The following is a 22,609-nucleotide window of genomic DNA, read 5'->3' as shown; positions in this document are numbered from 1 at the left end:
GGAGGAGAAGTTGAAGAAAGAACTTGTCATCCATTGGAATTTCCTGGAACAAATGTACAGACGGAGTACAGCCTGAATTGGCTACTCTAAGATTCCCTAAAAGATGGCCCTCTTCAATCTCTTCCTTCTCTGCTGCGTCTCAGTCTTATTTATTCAACTTTATCCTATCATTTCTTGCCCCTGTGGTGATGATTCTATCTGGGTCAGATCTTGCAGGATTCCCTTATTAATCTTAGTCTCTTTCTAGCACAATATGTGTATCTCTTTAAGAACTCAAAAGCATTGGAGAGACTCACATGAATTGATGTTAAGTGGAATAGAACCAAGAGAACATTATACACAGCAACAACAAGATTATGTGATGAACAACTATGATGGACTAGGCTCTTTTTAACAATGAGGTGATTTAGCCCAGTTCCAACAGACATGTGATGGAGAGAGCCATCTACACCCAGACAGAGAGGACTGTGGGGACTGAATGTGAATCACAACATAGCATTTTCATCTTTGTTGATGTTATTGTTGTTGTTGTTTGCTTGCTTGTTGTTTTTTCTTTTTCATTTTTTTCCCCTTTTGATCTGATTTTTTTTTGTGTGGAATAATAAATGTGGAAATATATTTAGAAAATTGCACATTTAACCTATATTGGGTTATTTGCTGCTAAGGGGAAGAGAGAGAGAAGGAATAAGGGAGAGAAAATTGGAATACAAGGTTTTGCAAGGGTGAATATTGAAAATTATCTCTGCGTGTATTTGAAAAATAAAAAGCTATTATTACCAAAAAAAAAAAAAAAAAAAAAGAACTCAAAGGCATTACTCTATTTCTGCATTCCTGCTCAAGTAGACCCACTTTTCTCTCAAGGCCAAGAAGGAAGTGTTTATTCTCTGAACTAAAAATCCAAAGATGTTTGTCAGTTCTCAAGTAACTATAAAGCAAAACCAGTCCCTTCTTTCAAAGATTTTATATTCTAATGGAGAGGACAAGATATATAAATCAGGACATTTGAGATAGAGCAATTGGAAAGTAACCTTAGAGAAAATTAGATTAGAAACTTCTCAGCAGGGTTTACCTATTTCCCCCAGAAACACTGGAAGGTCTTGTCAAAAGCAGGAAAAGCCAAAGTGATGGAATATCAGGAAGAAATATGACAAACGCTCTTCCTTATAGATCTAGAAAATGCATCAAGTTGAGTCCTGATGGAAAAATCCAAGAAAAAAAAATGAGTCATTTTTCTAGCACAGAGTGAGCTAGCAAAGGGAGACACACAATGGGAACCATATCTGTCCAGGAGTGCACTCTGTGTACTGTGCAGCATTCTAGCACAAAGAGAGGCTATAAAGTGGGATATAAAGGATCCCAGACCTAGCACCAAGGGGACATACTCCATACAACATGTAGGAATAGTTGCCTATCATCAGCTCTGTCTCTCAGAATCCAATCTCAGATCACAGATCTAGGATTAACTGAAAAGGAAACCTGCACCTAAAAGATGTGGTACACAGTAAAAAGCATCCTCAGGCATTAGTATGAATGCTGAGCAAGAAATAAGTTCAGAAGTAGACAGCAGCTATGTGGCTATGACACTGGAAATGGATTTGGGTCTCAGATCCAGTCTCCAGTCCAATACAAAACCTACAGTGCTATAACCAAAGCAGAACTTTCTCAGTGGCTGATAGTGTTTGAATTCAGCATCAATCTAAGGGAACTCCAATCAAGGGCTAAACCACAGAAGTGTTGCTCAGACCCAAACCCAGAGCAAGAACTTTCAAAGCTCAGATCAGGAGATCAAAGATCAGATATTGTCCTGAATCAGATCACTTTAGGAGCACTGAAAGCTTTTAGATCCCTCGCCACATCCCTGAACTTTTTTTGAGACCCTGAAAAAACATAACACTCACTGCCCCAAGAAAGTAGCAGCGAGGTCAGTCTAATCATCCCCTGCACAAATGTACAAAATCTGTCTCTAACATAAATTCCAGTCAGGAAGAAGCTTCGAAAAATGAGAGTATTGTGGTATTAGGGATACTCAAGACTTAAACAAAAAAACAAGAATGACCTTCAAAGCAAAGCTTCATATAAAATCCCAACTTGGGCACAAATTCAACTAGAATTTCTGAGATAAGAGAAAGAAATTTTGTTTGTTTGTTTTCAGAGTTAAAAAAATTTTATATAAACTAAATGAGACCACTAGAAAAAAATGGAAGAAAAATTAGAACTAGAGAAGAAAAAAATAAAAGGGAATTAACAACTTGGTACAAGAGGTACAAAACTTTACCTAAATAACAAACTCCCACAAAATTAGAATGGATTAAATAGAAATTAGACTAAATTAAACTCTAAGATAGAACAAGAAATATTAAAACAAAGTCAAAAGACTGAAAAAATTAACAGCAAAAACGGATGACCTAAAAACAGATCAAGGAGAAAATTTTGAAAAATGGACTCCCAATGTCATATGTTATAGCCATAGCCTGACAGTGAGAGGAAGGGAAAGAAAGGAAGGCAGAGACAGAGACAGAGAGACAGAGAAAGGAAAAGAGAGAGAGAAAATTAGGCAATTTAATAGTTAGCATTTATGTAGTACTTTCTATATTCTGGTATTATACTAAATGTTTTGTAATAATTATCTCATTTCATTCTCACAATAATCCAGGGGAGGCAGGTACTATTGTATTTCAATTTTTCAGATGAAGAAACACTTAAATAGAGGTTAAGAGTATTAATTGCCTGAGATACACAGTTAATAAGTGTCTGAACAGATTTGAACTTGGGTATTCCTGATTTCAGGCCTGCTCTCTACTATACCTGCACCACTTGAAAGAGGAATCAAGTAGAAGAAATAAAATATATTGTATAGGGAAAGATGGAGAAAAGATAAAGAAAATCATCACATGTGGTTGGGGTATACAGGTAGGGGTTTGTATTATCAAGAAGGAACGACTGGGAGAGGGAATTAGTTCACCCTTGAACCTTATTCTCATCTGAACTGGTCAAAAGAGGGAAAATACATTCACAGAGAAAATTACAGAACTATATCATATTCAGTAAGGTGGCAAAAGGAAAGGGGGGACAAGGGAGAGAATAGATTAAGAGAAGGATCAACAAAACAAACTCTAACTGGCAAAGTTAATAGTAAAGAAAGGTTCTGGCTGCTTTGAGACAATTAGTACATTGTTAGTAGAGCTGTGAATTCCAGTTATTTTAGAAAAGAGTTTAGAACTAAAGGGCTATTAAACTGCATGTCTTTTGGCTCAGTGAATGTCATTATTGAGTCTATACCCCAAGGAGATCAAAGAGAGAGAAAGAGTATTCATGTGTGTAAAAAATATTGGAATAGCTGTTTTTCGCATTGACAAAAAATTAGAAATTGAGAGGGTACCCATCACTTATTGTATATGACAGTGATGGAATACTATTGTGCTATAAGAAATGATGAAGAGAATGATTTCAGAGAAACCTGAGAAGACTTCATGAATTGATGCTGAGTAAAATAAGCACTCAACAGACAAATTTCTACAATACAAAATATTATAAAGATAGTCAGCTTTGAAAACTTTAGGAACTCTGATTAATACAATGACCAATCGTGATTCCAGAGGATTCACAATCCAACATATTTCTCACTTCCTGATAAAGAGAAAATGAACTTAGAGTCTAGATTGAGATATAGGAAGTTTTGAGACATGGGATTTGCTTTGCTTGATTGTGCGTGTTTGTAACACAAGCTTTGCTTTTCTTACTTTCTAGAGTTGTAGGGAGTAGGGGAGTCCCCTGCTTGGGGGCTGAGGAGCGGGAAAGGGAATTCCTTCATTTATTGTTTTTTTTAATTTTAGCCTAAATGAACTACCTACTCTTCCCTAAACATGACATCCCATTTCCTACCTCCATTTACCTCTGCAGTCCTACATAATCAGAATGCATTCCCTACTCACCTTTGACTCTTAGAAACCTTTGTTTCCGTCACAGCTTATCTCAGCTTGCCATAGTAGTAGTCTTTCCTAATCTCCCTAGTCATTAATAATCTTTCCCTACCTAAATAATCTTGTACCATATACTGTGTACATATTTTATACCCTCAGTAGACTATAAACTCATTGGGTCTACTAGGAGTAGCTTCAGGATGTTATCCTATAGTTCCGTAAGCCTGAGTTTTCTTTGTTAGCCTTTGCTTGTATTGTGAAGTATATAACAATTCTTATAGAAAGATCAGAGGGAATTCAAAGGAGACAGGGACCAGCTCTCAGAGTCCTCAGAAATTTGAGGCAGTCCCATGATGCTTTTTGGCTCTCTACCTGCATCCCTTGCATCTCCACAGAACACATCAGGGCAGGGTAGAAGTGATAAGCTGGTTATGGAAGAGGGAGAGCTTTAAGAAGAAAGAAGTTAATGTGTTTTTCAGCCAAGGTTGGTATCAGTAAATTACTCCCTATAATGGTAATGTTTGCTCAGAGAATAGAGAAGGCTGTAAACAGTTGCTGGAGTAATTAAACACAAACCATGGACGTGCTTAGCCTTCTGAGGGGGTAAGATGAAGTGGATTATGAATCTCCTTGTCCTGTTTCTTTAAATAACCACTAGAGAGTCCCCTGGTCATCTTTGGAAAATCATTGATTTTTAGATTATTGGAATGGGAGGGATTTAAGACAATAGAATGCTAGGATTTTAATGTCAGAACTTCCTGTTAGAAGATAAAATGTTAGAACTTAAATGTCAGAGTTTCTTGTTAGACTGTAGAATTATCATGAAGGGACTTGAGAATATAAAATGTTAGAAGAAAGAATGGTAGGGCTGGAAGGACCTTAGAACAAAGACTGTTAGAGCTGAAAAGGGTCTTTATAAATGCATAATGTTAGCAACTAGAGAGCTTGAAAGGGTCTTGGAAAAATACTTAGGTTATAGAATGTTTAGGAAAACAGAATGGAACTTTCAAACAGTGTTTTAACAGAGAATTTCAGAGATAGAGATAGAACAAAGCAAGTAGATGTTACCTTAGAGTGTAAATGATTTTAAGGGTGGAAGGGGCATAGAATGCCAGAGCAGGAAGCAACCTTTGATGAAAAATTATTCGAGTTAGAAAAAGTCTTTAAGAGCAGAATGTTAAAACTGGGAGGAAACTTAAAACATAGGTTGTTGGAAATGCAAAGGACCTTTGAACATAGAATGTCAAAACTAAAGGGTTGCCTAGAACATAGGATGTCAGAGCATATTGGTAGTAAGCTACCAATCATCTAACCCCATAATTTTATAAATGAGGAAACCAAGGCCCAAAATATAGAAATGACCATATAGAGGGTGAGCCAAGTTGGAACCCAAGTGACCAAAATCCTAGCTTAATGTTTCTCCCTACTTTTCAGGAACATGAAAAAATCTCCCATCTCCAGGTTCAGACAAGACAGACAAAAATTCTTAATTGTCTATTAGAAGCTAATTACTAGCATTCAATGTCCCGTGGCCTCCTGAAGTAATAATGCTGACAGTGTGAAGGCTACTTCAAGCTTCAGAAAGCAGCTTTACTGAAGAGTATCCACAAAAAGATAAGAAAGAAAGAAGGGCTTTTCTTATAACTTCATTTGGAATGAGCTAACCTCTTCTTTAATGTCCAAGTGAGAATTTATCTTCTTCAGAAAAGGACATCCTGTTGAAGCATATATTTTTAATTAAAATTTTTTTCTTTGTTTTGTTTTGTCTCTTTTATTTTGCAACATAGCTAATATGCAAATGTGCTCTGCATGAATTCATATGTATAATTTAGATCAAATTGAGCGCCTTCTCAAGGAGGGGGAGGAGAGGGAATAAGGGAGAAAATTTGGAACTTGAAATTTTAAAAGATGTTTAAAAATATTTATATACAACTGGGAAATATTTAATGAAATAAAAACATTTAATTTTTTTAAAATTACATCCATTGGCCGTGAAGCCCAAATAAGTCTCACTGACTAAGTGACTTGCCTAGGGGAACACCACTAGTAAGTGTCTGAGGCTGGATTCGAATTCAAGTTTTCCTGACTCCATCTTCTGTGCCACCTAGCTGCTCACTGATTTCAGGGATTTTAGAAATGGCCAGGTACCTTGGGAACTTTCCCTTATAGGTCAGAATAACACAGCTGAAAGGTTCTTTCAGAAGCCATAATATACATCCTCTGCCTCCATATATGTCAGAATATAAGCCTTGTAAAGCATCTAGTCTCTATTTGAGGCAACAATGCGATAGGTAACAAGGTAGTTGAATCCTTCTTAGTGGTCATTCCAAAGTCCTCACAAATTTAATATAGCTTTATTACAGGCACCAGAATGCCACTAAATATTTTAAACACTTAATCAGATAAAGGCAAAGATGGTATGTTCATCAAATTTTCAGATGCCGCAAGGCAGGGAAGAGTGGCTAACACAGTGGATGACAGATTCAGGGTCCAAAACGATTTTGAATTTTGACAAAATATTAGGCTAAATCTGATAGGATGAAAATTAATGGGGAAAAAGGCAAAATTTTATGCTTAAATTGAATCACCTTCACAAGTACAAGGTGAAGCAGGTGTGAGCAGCCAGACATTCCTTCATAAAAGATGAGGGAAGGAGAGACACTATGAGCTGTAAACAGAATGTGAATCACCAGGGTAACATGATAGCCAAGCAGGCTTAAACTATGAGAGATTTCATTAAGAAAAGACAGCTAGATGGTGCAGGAGATAGAGCACCTGCTCAAGTCAGGAGGAGAACCTGAATTCAAAAGCAGCCTCAGACACTTAACATTTCCTAGCTGTGTGATCCTGGGCAAGTTACTTAACCCTGATTGTTTTGAAAGGTAAAAGAAAAGGCTAGTGTCTAAGACTAGAGAGGGTATGAGTCCCCCTGCATGTGGCCCTGGTCACATCACATCTGAAATTTGCTGTTTAATGCTTAGGATCAGCTTAAAGAAATCACAAAGCTACATCGTGTCCAGGTCACCTATTTTACAGATGAAGAATCAAAAATGGGATCTGAATTCAAGTTTTCCAATGTAAGAGTCAGTGTTCTTTCCAATTTGCCTTACTGCCTCTTCTGGATGCCATTTATTGAGGATGAATTGATACACAAGAGAATGTTCAAGAGAAGGCAGCAAAGATGGTGAAAAATTTGTCCTTCATGTCATATGAGGATAAGTGAAAAGTGGTCCAGTAGATTGAGTGTTAAACCTAATATCAGGAACACCTGAATTCATATCCTACATGAGTAGTATAAATGGGAATAAGTCACTTAACTTCCCTTTATTTCATTTTCCTTATCTGTAATGTGGTAACAAGAGTCTATATCACATGATTTTTGTGATGATAAAGAGAGATCTTTATAAAGTTATGTAAATGAGTGCTAGCTATTATATATATATTTATATTGTACATTATATTATATTTTAATATATTTCATATATTGTTAATTTATGTTTAAAATATATCTAAATATATAAAATCTAATATATATTTTATATTTGTATAATATGTGATAATATTTATTTGAATTTTTTATATGAATGCTATCTATTATTATTTTATATAGTTTCTATATAAAGTGAAGATGTAGGAAGTACCTAATAATTTTCCTTGAGTATTTGGAAAACTATGGAGTGAAAGAGAAATTTGATTTGTCCTGTTAGAACCCAGAAAACAATAAATAAATGGCACAGAAAGGAAGATACAGGTTTGATTTCTTTTTAAAGGCTTCCAAATCATGAGCTATCCAAAACCTGAAAAGGCCACTTCCCTCCTATGTGGTGAGCTCCCCTTCACTGGAGGTCTTCTAGCAAAGGATGACTACTGGTCCCACATGTTAAAGACGCACCTCCTTTTCAAACACAACTTATCCACAGTGTCTTCTGGGATTCCATAAAACATAAACATGGGCAGAAAGGATCAATACCCTTTAAGAATTATGGTACTAGTAGACATCCCTATATATATAATTTACATATATATATATATATATATACATATAGATTAATAATATATGACAAATCTTGTTTTCATCTTCTTGTGACACTCATTTAAATGACTTCTTTCTTTAACTCATCATTATTTGCTCCCAGTCTAGTGGGACCTTCAAGGGAAGAAAGCTCACAATGAGTGCCCTTCTTTTAAAATGAGATGCTACATTACATTCACATAGGCCATCCTACGTGCCAGGGTCTAGGTTCAGGGAGAGGCAGAGGTTTGAACAGTTACAAGGTAGTAAGTGGAGTGAGCAAGGAATTTGGTTCAAGTCCTCCTAAAACATTCTGCCTCTTAATTTTGGGTTTATTCCATCTTCTTTCTAGGTCATAGGGAGATCTCACAATTTCAATAGAGTTCTGCCATGGGGTCATTCATCTTGGCAGGTAGAAAGGATCCATCAATTGTGGGAATCACAGTTCATAGTATCTGAGATCTAAAACAAAAGAGGACTTTAGATGTCATCCAATTCAACCCCTTAATTTTACAGAAAAGTAATCTAAGGCCTAAAGTATTTAAGAGACTTTCCCCCAAATGAGGGGATTGTGAAATTTTGAATCCAAACCTTCTGAGTTCAGAACCTATGTTCTCTCAACTCTTGTGGTTCCCCCTATTGCTGTCCTGGTCATGAATCCAAGCAAAAAGAACAGGGGATTATACCCAGAGTCCAAGATAGGGTCAGTTAAGCTGGATCAAATCACAGTAGATCCAGATTCCTAGTGAGCACATATAGTGGCAGGAAACAGTAGGATCTGTTGGCCAGGTGGATGAGTGGAAGAGTTGTCACTCCAGATGACGCTGAGCATATTGGACCCAAAATGGTCAATTGTCAAGTAAGGTCCTTTGGAGGCTTAATAGAGATAGTTTTATCTGATGAAAGTGTAGGCTTGAGGGAGGGATGATAAAGTTGTGGGGAACTAATCCCTTTCAAAGGAAACTGAAGCTGAGTGACAAAACCATATCAGATTCTGGTATAGATGGAAACATTTAAGGTTTGTAAGATTTTTGGTCACACTTTTCTATCTCTTCAACAGTATTATAGGTTGGTCATCTATAGGACACCCAGCACACTGAATACATCAATCACATCAGTAGAATTGAGATGCTAGGATTTAAATCCATATGTTGACTTGAGCTTACTCTTGGAAGCAGGAAACCCAAGAATCAGAATCAGGACATGAAAATGTATTTCCAAGTTCATATTGTCTCGGGGACATTTCATCCGTTATCAATCTAAGGGACTTGAGAGTGAGAGGGGAGAAAAAACAATCATTTCCTTTAAAAAATTATTACATAGTGTAACTTAATAAGCATCAGCAAAAAATAATCAAATATACAAAATAATAAAAAAGAAAATCATGTATATGACCACAGTCCCAACGAATTTTCACTTGGCAAAAAAATGAGTATATTAAGAAAATAAACATTTGCTTCTCTGTTCCCTCTGACCTCTTTCTTTTTGTTATTAGATTTTGTTGCTGCTATTATTATGATTATTGTATAACATTTGTGTATAGTCATTATGTGTATATTATTGTACTGCTTCTGCTTTCTTTCTCTCAAATCACGTCATATAAGTCTTTCCATATTTCTTTGTGTTTTTCAGACTTGTCACTTCCTGCATTGCAATAATATTATATTCCATCCATATGCCAAAATTTATTCTACCATCCCCCATAACAGGGCCTTCTAGTTCTTTGCTATTACAAATAAATCAGCTACAAATATTTTTGAACAGATAGATTTTTTCCCCTTCACTTTTGATACATTTCTTTGGTTAGAATCTCAGTTGAAGAATGTACAGATCAAAGGGAAGCATCAGTTTTTAGCAATTCTTGCATAATGTCCTACTATCTCATATATTGCCCTAATTCATACCAGATCAAAAGCATACCTATTTTCCCACAACCCCACCAGCACTGAATTTAAAAAATTAACTCTTTTGGACCCATTTGTGGGCATAAAGTTATTGTGCTTCAGATTTGTTTTAATTTACATGTCTCTGATCATTTTTATCAGCAAATATTTAATAAGCACTTATTAAGCACCTGCTTAAAAAGTTTATTATACTTTAAAAGATTAACAATTGTTATTAATTATAATTACTGTCATTCATTAATCAAGCTTACTATTATTATTAAGGAATTTCAATATCTCTTCAAGTGATTATCTAACCTCATTCAACAATTATTAATCACTTACTATTCACATTTTTCCTTTGAGTATTGGTTGTTCCTATACTTTGATTTTAACAATTGCTTAATAATAAGAATTCATGATTCTAAGGTGTTGTGGTTTAAGATCACAACCCAGTAGGGTAATTAGAATAAATATAACTCATAGTCCAATACCCCAGGCTCTAGTCTTTACCCAGATCGAATTCAATCCTGCCCCAAAATAACAGCATTGTCACTGAGAAATCTCCAAACATTGTTTAAATGTTAAGCTCATTTCTATATATTCAAAGATTTAGGCAAAAAAATCACCAGTTTCTATAAAACTTTCAAGGTAACAACAGTGTAGGATAGCCTTTATTTAACTTCACTGAAAGTACAGAAAACCTCTAAAAGGGCAGAACAATCAATTCACTTGTTTTTCATCTCAAAGATATGATGATGGTTGGAGTCAATCTAGTTTACTTTTGTCCATTTTAGATTTTTTCAGCTTATTTAAAATGAATTGTTTTGATTTCACTCAGCCGCTTCTCGTTTTATTCTTCATTCTAATTTAGTATCAATTATGGGATAGCCGATTGAAAATCTCACTGGACACATAAAGCTGATTCTGACATGAACACCATATTGGCAACTAGTCATTTTCTACCTCCTAAGGTATAGTAGATTTAATTTTCTATAATGCTACTCAAAGCTCACAATGATCAGTGTCTTCCTCTTCTCTTTCTAAACAAAATAATCACATTACACTGACATTGGATTGAGTAATCCAGAACCCTTTGCCCTCCTTCATGTTTTAATGGTGAATTATATTTCCTTCATGTTTTTTTTTTCCTATTCCCAACTTCACCAGGAAGTCATACATGTGTAAGAGCAAGGAAAGTTGCCTCTCCAAGGTTACACATGTAGGTAAGAAGTAAAGATTTCAACCCAGATCCTTCATCTCCAGAGTCAGGGGCTGTCAAGATTTACTTCTGGAGGATCTAGTCAAGTCCTTCATAGAATTTCTCTATTTTCCACTTCTATTGTCACAGCCACTGCGTCCATCACTGTCTTGATTTTTGTCCAGAGACTAAGATTGACAATTCCGTGTAACAATTCACGTGCAAGTCAAGAAATCACCCTGTGAAATCATAGGGATTCTTTGAAAACAGGACAAATAACTAACAGCAATCTCTCAACCAACTTCTCTCTGCTTATACAACTACCATGTGAATCCTCATTCTCAACACATTTCTCCTAGATTATTGAAGCAGTCTCCTAATTGGTCCCCCAGCTTCGAGTCTATACCCAGCCTAGTCTATCCTACACACTGCTGCTGAAGTAAATTTCCTTAAATGCAGATCTAATCATGGGATTCCCTGATTCAGCCAACTCAAGTGACTTCCTATCACCTCTAGGATAATATATAAACTCCTCTGTTTATCTTTCAAAGTCTTATATTACCTGGTCCGGGTCTATATCTCCAGTCTAATTAGATATTACCCTCCTTCCCATACTTTATGATTCAGTCAAGCTTTCCCCCTGTTCTTTGCACATAATTCTCCATCATCTGCTTCTTCGCCTTTGCCCTGACCATCATTTTCCTTACCTGTAATGTCAATCCTCCTTATCTCTGCCTCATTTAGAGTAAGCACAGAAAAACTTTAACATTTTTGGAGATGATGTGAATAAAGAGGCGGAGGGTATGTTGGACTCAGGTTTTGACACTCAGCTTTCTCAGTGCCCTGATTGGAGGGCAGAGCATTAAACTCACAAAGACTTCCTTTATAGAGAATTCAAAATCTTCTTGATTAATCCATTCTCCATCAACAACTCTGCTTGGCTTCCACTTGATGAAATAATTGACGCCCATATTGGGTACTTCCTGGTGTCCCACTTGATCTAGTCCCCTCCCTTTCAGCTTCCTTTTGTACCTTGTCGTCTCGATTAGATTAAAAACTCCTTTTGGGGCAGTACAGTCTCTTTTTCTAATTTGCCTCCTCAAGGCTTAGCACAGTGTCTGACACATCACAAGCACTCAATAGCCGTTTATTGAATTGAATTGAATGCGCATCATTTTTTGGTTGGGAAGTTGGGAAAATAGCTAACACAATGGATGTTAGAATCACATTCCAAAACAATTTTGACAAATGAAAGCATTAGTCCAAATCTTCCTTTTACATGCAGCCTTTCCCAATCCCTGTAACTGTTAATATCCTTCTTCCCAGAGCAGTATTTAACGACTTTGTATATATTTATATGCTGGAATCTATTGTATGGCATTGGAGATGCTGGCAAAGGACCATCCAACATGGTGTGCCCACATCAAAAAAAGCCCTGTGCCCTAGGAGTGAGGCAAAACTACAGTAACCCAAAAGAAATGCAAGGTACACAAATTTAGAGACCTCCAAATGTTCGCATGGCTTTTTGTGACTCGTCGGCAGTAGAGCCTTCCAATCTCATATTGGTCTGATCAACCACAGTTGGACACGCAGTAACTTGATTCCAACATAGTGATGTCACTTTGGCTTTCTTTGAGAACAAAAGGCAACCTATATGTTTACTTATCTCCCTATTAAAATATAAATTTCTTGAGAGTAGGAATTTTTCATTTTTATACTTGTTTTCCCAAAGTGTAACACAATCCTTGTCATAGAGTAGGTGCTTAATAATTGCTTACTGATTGACATTTCATGTTGCTACATACATTACAATTGTCTTCATGGTGGTACCCTTTTCAATACTGAAGCTGGCAACATGAGGCACTCACCTAGCCTATGAAACAATCTTTTTAGTTTCCTTTGGGGGACACATTGAAGTCAGTTTTTTAAACTGACCTCTCCCAAGAGAACTTGGAAACCATCTTTCCAATCAGTTATCATTTCCTTACATCTTCCTTATTCAATTATAGCAAGAATGTCAATATAACTGAGGGTTAGCCACTCCAGTAGAATATCACTTCAGTCTTTGGACAAAGATTACACATTTCATGATTAAATCTTTAATTGTAAGTATTCTAAAAACCACATGACCCTTAATACTCTCTGCTCCCTTTTCTACCATTTCATCATTGTAGAAATATTAATCAGTTAATAAGCATTTTATTAAACACTATTCCCTAGGCAACAAGGTAGTGCAGTGAATAAAGTACAGGGCCAGGAAGATCTGAGTTCAAATATGGGCTCAGACATTTACTAACTGTGTGACACTGGGTAAATCATTTTACTCTGTCTCACTTTCCTCATCTATAAAAGCGACTGGAGAAGGAAGTGGCAAATCACCCTAGTATCTTTGCCAAGAAAACCACAAATTGGACTGCAAAGAGTCAGATGTTACTGAAATGACTGAACAACAACAAATCTACCAGGTGCTCACAGCAATCCTAGAAAGTAGGTATTATTATTATCTCCATTTTATAATTATAGAAACAGAGGTAAAGGTAAAGTGACTTGGTCAGGGTCACAAAGCTGTTAGAGGTCAGATGTGAAGTAGATCTTCTTCATTGAAGACCCAGTTTTTTTTTTTTTTAGTCCATTGTGCTACCTGGCTGCCCCTGCCTGGTACATAGAAGGGACTTAATAGGAGACCACACAGGATGGAGGATCTTGGAATGTTTTCATCTGTTTTCCTGAGCCACCTAGTCTCAAGCATTCATTGCCTTGTGGTCATTATGCTGGTAGCGAGCCTTTCTGGACTTTGCTAGATTCGTCCTCAGACAAATAGAGCCAGGTGCCTGGTGTTCTCTTTCCAGCTTGATTGAACTTGACAGAGCTTTCATAGCCTTCAGGAGCCCAGGAGCACTCTGACTATGTGATGGGACATCAAAGGAGGATCTTTGTAATGGTAGCATAGGTTGGAAATAGCCTTCCTGAGCCTTAAATTCATTTACTAGTGATGGGGAAAGCTGGCTTGCTAGGAGAAGTTGGACTGTGTGAGAAAATATCCATAGCATTCAATATAATCTTGGTCTACCTCATCCTCCTCTCCTCCATTCCCCAGCAGTAGAAAAATCCAGGGATGGAAATTCTGGGGAAACACAAAAAGTAGGATTTCTGAAACTCACCAGATTTTGAGATTCCACATTAAAGACCACAGATCAAAGATCTAGAGCTCCAAAGGAACATCAGTGGGGAATCTAGTGAAATCATTTATTTTATGGATAGGGAAACTAATAGGGGCAGTTGAAGGATTCTCTAAAGCAACACAGGGAGTACTCAAGTTCTAGGATTAGAGGATCATAGATTTAGAACAGGGAGGGATTCCATATTCCTTCTAGTGCAAAGCCTTCATTCTAGAAATGAAGGAACTGGTGGTTAAAGAGATTAAGGGACTCCTCTGTCACTTAAGTGCCTCAGACACTGACTAGCTCTGTGACCCTTGACAAGTTATTTAATCTTGTCTGCCTCAGTTTACTTTTCTGTAAAATGAACTAGAAAAGGAATGGCAAACCACTTTAGTGTTTCTGCCAAGAAAACTTCAAATGGAGCCACAAAGTTTGGGATAAAACTGAAACAATTGAACAACCATTGATCATAAAGCCAATATCAGAAGTGTAATCGACTACCAGACCAGAATTCTATCCACTATCATACTACCTTACACCAAACTGGCAAGCCACAAGATACTTGAACTCTGTATGTGTGTGTATGTGTCTTCTCTTTCGCTGTCTCTCTGTCCCTCTGTCTCTGTCTCTGTCTCTCTGTGTGTGCCTGTCTGTCTCTCTCTCCATCTCTGTCTGTCTCTGTGTGTCTCTGCCTGTCTCTGTCTGTCTCTGCCTGTCTGTCTACTCACTTCACCAGATCCCATGGATTTAACTAACGAAGCAGACAACTTCTAGATCTGTGTATCCAGTTCAAGGTTCTTCCATGATCTTCAGTCTTTCAGCATCAATTGCTCTATTAGGCATTTCAAACTGTACATCTTGGAGAAGACTGAGCTACTTATCTTTACTTCTAAATCCCTCTATCTTCTAAACTTTCATTTCTGTCAAAGTCCTGGACCTTCTTCTTCCTCTATATGATTTCACTTGATGATCTCATCTTTCCCATGGATGAAATTATCTCCATTCAGATGATTCTCAAATTTACTTATTCATCCCTATCCTCTCTTCTACAGTCTCCAACTACCCATTGAACATCTCAAACTTCTATCTTGTAGACATCTGAAACTCAATGTGTCCTAAACTGAACTCATTATCTTTCTCCCTAAATGTTCTCTTCTTCTAAACTTGGACAGAGAGAGAGAGAGAGAGAGAGAGAGAGAGAGAGAGAGAGAGAGAGAGAGAGAGAGAGAGAGAGAGAGAGAGAGACAGAGACAGAGAGACAGAGACAGAAGGAGACAGAGAGACAGAGACAGAGACAGACAGAGAATATAAAGGGACAAGTTAAAAGACTCAGAACCTTAAGGAACCATAGTTAAGGGATATGATTTGGTGATGGTCAAGCAAAATAAACTGCGGTGAATGAGGAAAGAGTAGGATCAGAAAAATCCGGAGAGCAAAGAGTGTCTAGGAGGATAAAGTCATCAGCAATGTCACATGCAGCAGATGAAATGAGAAGTACAAGGACTGAGAAAAGACCATCAGTTTTAAGAGGTCATTGGTAACTTGGGGAGATCAGTTTGAGTTAGATGAGAGAGTTAGTGGTCAGACTGAACAAAAAGGAGCAAATGAGGAAAGTAAGTGAAAACAGTAAGTGTAAACAACTTTTTCAAGGCATTCCTGAGGAAAAAAAAACGAGAATCATAATTTAAGATTTTCATGGATGGGAGACTTGGGCATATCTAAAAGTAATAGGCAAGGAATCAATCAATACAGAGAAGTTAAAGATCCAAGGGGAGACAGGCAGTTATGATTAAGGATGCAATCCTTTAGAGATTTAGGACATGATCTTGGAAGGAGAAAGTCTGGCTCTTGATCAGGGAGCAAAAGAAGAGAGGGGAGAGCAGGAGATGTCATCAGGGAAGAATAAAATGAAGAGAGTATGGTAATAGGAAAAGTCTTCAACTGAGAGAGAAGGGGGAGGGATAGGCAACAGAGACTTGAAGAGAGAAGAGGGTTGGTGCGATAGTTTCTGCAGAGTAATATAAGGAATCATTTAGGAAGGAGTAAGAACACTGTTCTGCCACAGTAAGAGTCTAGTTAAGGTTGGACAACTGGAATTTGCAATGTGCTCAGTAAGTGCACGTGTGGGATTTCCTCGAGAGAGTTTGTAGCCTCCAAACCCTAATTATTTTTTGAAATTTGGGGTGTTTTCTCATCTCTAGGATTGAAGCAATTCTTCCATCCTCTATGAACTTTCAGAGATCTCTGACAGCAATGCAACAATCACTTCCTCCAGTTCTTTCAGCATAATGACATGTCATTCATCTAGACCTGATAACCTGAGCTCCCTCCATGGAACTAAATGCTATTTTCTTATTTATTATTGGTATCTTTCTCCTTAATAGACAAAATAGAAGCAGAAAATGAAGCAATTCTGCCTTCTCTTTGTTATCATTATCCTATTCATCACAAGCAACATGCTTCTCCATTCTTAAGTTTTTCTTTTGCCTCTAGCCTTGTCAAGAAAACACTTCAAAAATATTCTTTCCAGCTGTGTGACCCTGGGCAAGTCAGCAAAAAAAAAAAAAAAAAAAAAAAAAAAAAAGCTCTCTCCATCCATCACCTGCCACAATTAATTCTGAGTTTTAGCTCTCCTGGAATTATGCAAATTTATCTTCTGTTACCAACTCTCATTTCCAGTTTCTATACAAATTTGTTTGAAGCCTACTTTGGGCATCCACATTGGTCCCTTTAATAATAACTAACATTTATATAGCACTGACTGTTCCATGAGCTTTGCAATTATTATCTCACATGTTTCTCACAACCACCTTTGGAAGTAAGTGCTATTATTGTGTCCATTTAACAGATGAAGAAACTGAGGAACACAAAAGTTAAGTGACTTGCTCAGGATCGCACAGCTACTAAGTGTTTCAGTCTGGATTGAATTCAGGTCTTCCTGTCTCCAGGCTTGGCGCTCTCTCCACTACAATGCTACCTAGCTATCTTTAGATAGTACCCTCTTTTTTTTTTCTTCATCATAGTCATTGGGACATCCTGTACCTTCTAGTCTTGCATGTGTTACTGATTAGTAGTCTTGTTTTGGACATTTCACTTCTATTCTCTCAGACTCTGTTTCTCATCTGAAAAAAGGAAATAATTCTTGCCCTGCCATTTAGAGTTCATTTGAAAACAAATTAGCCAGAAGTAAATGTGCTTCAGAAACTGTATAAGGTATTATTATTATTACAACCTGGGAAGTTCTAGGTATGATCCTTTGCCCCCAAATATCTCTTCTACTAACCTGCCATGGTACCTGAATTTCCACCATTAGACACACACTTTTTTGTATTAAGGTCTATTTTCTTCCTCTAAAGATTTAAACTCCCTTGAGAGAAATAACATCTTCAGCAATTATCAGTCATCAAGTCCCTATCGTTAATGAGTTCTTCAACACTTTCCCAAAGGCTCAGTTTTCTGAAAGCAGGTTTTGATGAGGCAAATGACAAGAAGGGTCCGTAGCACAGCCCTGCCCAGGAAGAGAAGGTTAGGAAGCTGTGTTTCTCTGGGAGATTGTGATAAGATCTCTGGCCTTGCCTGGGGGAGAGAAGAATTTTATCCACTATGGGCTCTTTACAATAAGAGGGTCCATTTAGGTTCCCAAGAACTAACCTCCCTGGCTCTTTCCAGTCTAGAATGAGGAGTATTTGGGGGACATTAACTAAATTATCTCAAAGATACTAAACTGCAAAAATGACAGGACAGTCTGGTCTTTGTGTAACATGTCATAGAGCAGATGATGAAGCCTTCCACCATGAGTGACATCTAAATTATTTGTTCTTCCCAGGGGAAACAGCAACTGAGATCTCTGCCCTGAAACTGTGGATGAGAAAAGCCAACATATGCATCCCCCGTACGGTACAGTTGAGTACCATTACAGCATCATTTATTTCCATCCGTGTTCAACCCTTCAATGAATGACCTTCAAGCAACAAACTCTGTTTAATTAGCTCCCCACAAATATCCTGGGGAGTTGAAATTGCTTGAGTTATTAATTAAAGGGAAAACAATGAGAGAGAAAGATCCAATTTGTGTACATAATTTAAAAATGACTTTCTTTCCAGACCATTTTCACAGACAATGTCATTTGAACCTTATAACAGCCCTGGGAAGTAGACAGGGCAGTAATTATTACCTCCATTTACAAATGTGGAAATACAACCAAGTAAGTTTCACTACATCCATATACCTGTCACCCCCACCCTCTTTAAGGACAAAAAGGTTGGGCTTAGTTTCTGAGCATCAAATATGAAATTCTTTTTGTTGTTCGGTGACTTTTCAAGTCATGTCCAACTTTTCATAAATCCATTTGGGATTTTCTTGGCAAAGATATGGGAGTGATTTGCCATTTCCTTCTCCAAATCATTTTGTTTTTGTTTTTTACAGACAAGGAAATCAAGGCATACAGGATTAAATGATTTGCCCAAAGTCACACAGCTTGTAAAAAGCTGAAGCTAGATTTGAACCCAGGAAGATCTGAATTTTCCTGGCCCCAAGTGTGGCACTCTAACCACTGAGCCAACTTGTTTCTCATGCAACTCTAAGCTGAAACTACTATTTTTCCAGATATCATTTTTGATACTTTATCCAGGGTTCAGTGACACATGGGACTTGATCAAAGACACCTACAAACACAGTAATCCTAAATGCTCCATAGTCCCTGCTTCCCCTTCAGCTGCCCTCTCCCCTCATACTCACTGTAAATAAGTTAAATGACATGTCTAAGGTTATACAAATGGTCAGTGGCAGACTCGGGGTGAGACTCACAGTTTGGTGCTTTTTTCATTGGTCTACAATGATATATAGAAACTAGAGAAATGAGACAGTAACCCAGACCATTACTCATTCCTGAAAAATTGAACACCAAATCCTAATTTTTTTTAAGGTAGAGGGGAGGATATTCACACCATATATAGAAATGGAACCAACATGGATGGAGTACCACACTCTTTAAATCTGAAATCTTCTGAAAAAGTAAAATTTTCTGGACCTCTTCATTCCTCTTAGTGAGAATTTAATGTCTGCTAATGATATCAGAGGTTTGAAAATCATTTAGCTTGTGGGACAATATTATTTGTCCTTCATTTTCAAAGAGGACCGTGACATCGGGGAGGTGATGCCGTGACATGCAAGTGAATTGGATTTAAGTGAGGGAGGACTATTCAAGGTTTCCTGCCTCATTTTCCCCTCCAAGCCACCTGGGTTCAGTGGCTAGATATAAATCAAGATGACTGGAGATGGCCCTGGATGAATTGGGAGACCTTGGCCTTTTTAAGGTAAGGGAGGAAAGGACATAGTTATAATTCAGAAAGATATGTCTAAATCCTGCTGTGACACTTGACTAGCTATTACTGTCACTTAACCTCTCACACCTTATTTTCTTCATCTATAAAATGGGAATGATTTATATAGTACCTGTCTGTTAAGGTTGATATGAGACTTGAATGATTTGATATATATTAAGAACTTTGTAGATATGGTATAAACATAGCATTAAAGGATTTATAAAAACTACCTATTGTTATTATTGCTATTGATAAGAAAGGAGCATAGAGTAGGAAAAAAAAAAAAAAAGGATGCTGGCCTACTAATCAGGAAGACCTGCTGTTGATAATGCACTGGCTCTTTGCAGAGAAATCAAGCCAAAAAGAAATGATTAAGGACCCACTATGAGGCAAGGTAACAAAAAATAATTGAACACCTAGTATGTGACAGACACTGTGCTAAATATTGATGATCTGAATACCCTGCCTTTGAGAAACTTATATTCTAATGAAGAAAGATGACACATAAAAGGGAAATGAAAAGGGATGAGGGAAAGACTGGTAAAGAGGGAGAAGGTAGAGGAAAGAAGGGGTATGGTAATGAAACTCAGAGAATCAGAAGCACAGATGGGAAGGGAATGAAGTGTTGGTATCCTGGGCCCATCCCCAAAATGGAAATCTGAAAGGAATTCACCAATGAGAGAAGGGGGACAGCATGGCAGAGGAGTGCCCTAGGATGAAAACGTTCCTGGTATCAAGGGAAGCTTCATAGTAAGACAGCCAGACACTGTTCCACATGCTAGGGAAAAGACACTCATCTGTATTATTTGAAGGAGTTTTTCCTATATCCCTATAATGAAACAACAGAGTCCATCATTATCATCATCATCGTTGTCGCAATCACTATTTCATTTATCTCTTCCTAGATTCAATGAACTCAAATAGAAACAGAACTGAGGCGCATCACTGTCCTGCCATTGTTCTTCTGGGCCGAATGTTTGGCCGACAATTGTGCAAGTGAATAAAAGAATTACTTTCTGTACCTGAATAAAATTGTCAGGTTGTCAGCTCATCTTCTGCAGGCTCCCTGAAAGCGTCTCTGGACAGCTCCAGCAGCAGACAGGATGATGATGGTGGTGGGGACCTTGTCCTGCTCCTGTCTGATTTTAATGGCTTCTACAAGATCTTCATATATTGAAAAGCTTTTTGTTCCACCTCCATTGTTGGTTAGGAGTATCTGGTGTGATGATAGCTATTAAAAACATTCTAAAAATTTTATGGGCCAGTGTTATGTCTGGGTAATTATGGGCAACAGTTTTGTCTGTGATAATGCTCCGCTTACAATACTGCTTCTTCATTAAATTCTCAAGGATATTTGGGGCTTTGCATTTGTGGTGTTGGCACAATTTGTCAACTAACCTGGGGCTATCATTCTTATCTCCCTTCCACTGGTACCTTAGACTGAACCCATGGGTCCCCTGGGCTATGATTGATGAGTTTTTGCCTTATCTTCCCAGTATTTGCTTCCCTCTCCCCTTTCTCTGGCTTCTCATCTCTATATATCTGGAAGAAGTTGATTTCTTCTCTTTGACCCTAGAGGAACCTGGGTGAAATCTTTAGAATGACAGATTTGTGCTTGATTTGGGGGAAAATGACATCACCAGATATACAAATTAAAAGACTTGGGGCAGTGGTAGAAGTCTTCAAGAAAAGATTTGTCAATCAGAATGTAGAGAGGACTGTTAACTCAGATATGAGTTGGTCTAATTGGGTTGTGAGCTTCCTCCCTTTTCTGAGATTTTGTGAAACAATAAATTCAGCTGGAGGTTACATGTCTGGAAAAAAAACCCTTTGGGGTAGAGATCATTTGGAAGGATAAGTATGGAAAACACTGAATGGCTTAGATTGACAGGGAAATGAGAAGATGACCAAATGGTGAGAACTAATATCTGGCCATAAGAACTGGGTCATTAGATGGTGAAGTGGGCAAAAGTGCTAGATTTGGAGTCAGGAAGACCTGAGTTCGAATTCTGCCTCAGGCATTTACTAGTAGAATATCTCTGGGCAAGTCACTTAATTTCTGTCTGCTGCAGTTAAAGCTCCTCTGCCCAGGATTCCCATGAAAGTGACATGCTCCTAGAATAGATAAATAGTCACGTTAATTCTTTATAATCACCACTGTTTTAACTAGATGCACTAACTATTTCTTGGCAGCTAGGTGATGAGTGGATACAGTTCCTGGTCTGAAGTCAGGGAGACTCATCTTCCTGAATTCAAATGCAGTCTCAGACACAGATTGGCTGTGTGACCCTGGGCAAGTCATTTTACTTTGCTTCAGTTTCCTCATCTGTAAAATGAGCTGAGAAACAAAAAGGCAAAACACTCCATTATCTCTGCCAAGGAAACTCCAAATGGGGTCACAAAGAGTCAGACTCCAAAAACAAGTGTACAACAATTGAGGCAGTGGGTGAGACTTCAGGCCCTAAATCAGTAACTTTAAACCCCATTTTGGGCACCATCTAGCTATGTGATTCTGGGAAAGTCTTAACTTCCCCTCATTTATTAAATGAAGATATAATAGCTTCTACCTTCCAGTGTTGTTGTAAGGAATAAGTAAGATAACGATTGTAAGGCATTTAGCATCATCCCTGACACACAGTAAACACTTTATAAATGTTAGCTATTATTATGTCCCAGGCATTGTGCTAAGTGCTAGAGATACAAAGAAAGGCAGAGTATCAACAGACCCTGATGAGCTGGTAGTCTGACAGGGAGACAGCATGCAAACAATTATGTACAAACAAGATGCTGTTCAGGCATTTCAGTCCTGTCTGCCTTTTATGGCCCCATTTGAGTTTTTTTGTTTACTTCTCCAGCATTTTTACAGATGGGGAAACTGAGGCAAACAGGATTAAGGGACTTGCCTAGGATCACACAGCTACAAAGTGTCTGAGGGCAAATTTGAACTCAGGTCTTTCTCATTCCAAGCCTGGTGTTCTATGTACAATAGCTGTTCCTAATAAACAAGACATATATGGATTAAATCTTGGGGAGCCTAGAGGGAAGACACTAAAATGAAGGAGGATCGTGAATGACTTCTTATAGAAGATGGGAATGATTTAATTTTGG

Source organism: Antechinus flavipes, chromosome 3 (genome assembly GCF_016432865.1).
Source record: "Antechinus flavipes isolate AdamAnt ecotype Samford, QLD, Australia chromosome 3, AdamAnt_v2, whole genome shotgun sequence".
In the NCBI taxonomy this organism is placed as follows: Eukaryota; Metazoa; Chordata; class Mammalia; order Dasyuromorphia; family Dasyuridae; genus Antechinus; species Antechinus flavipes.
The sequence above is the reverse complement of the archived record's forward strand: the minus strand, read 5'-3'. Positions refer to the sequence as shown.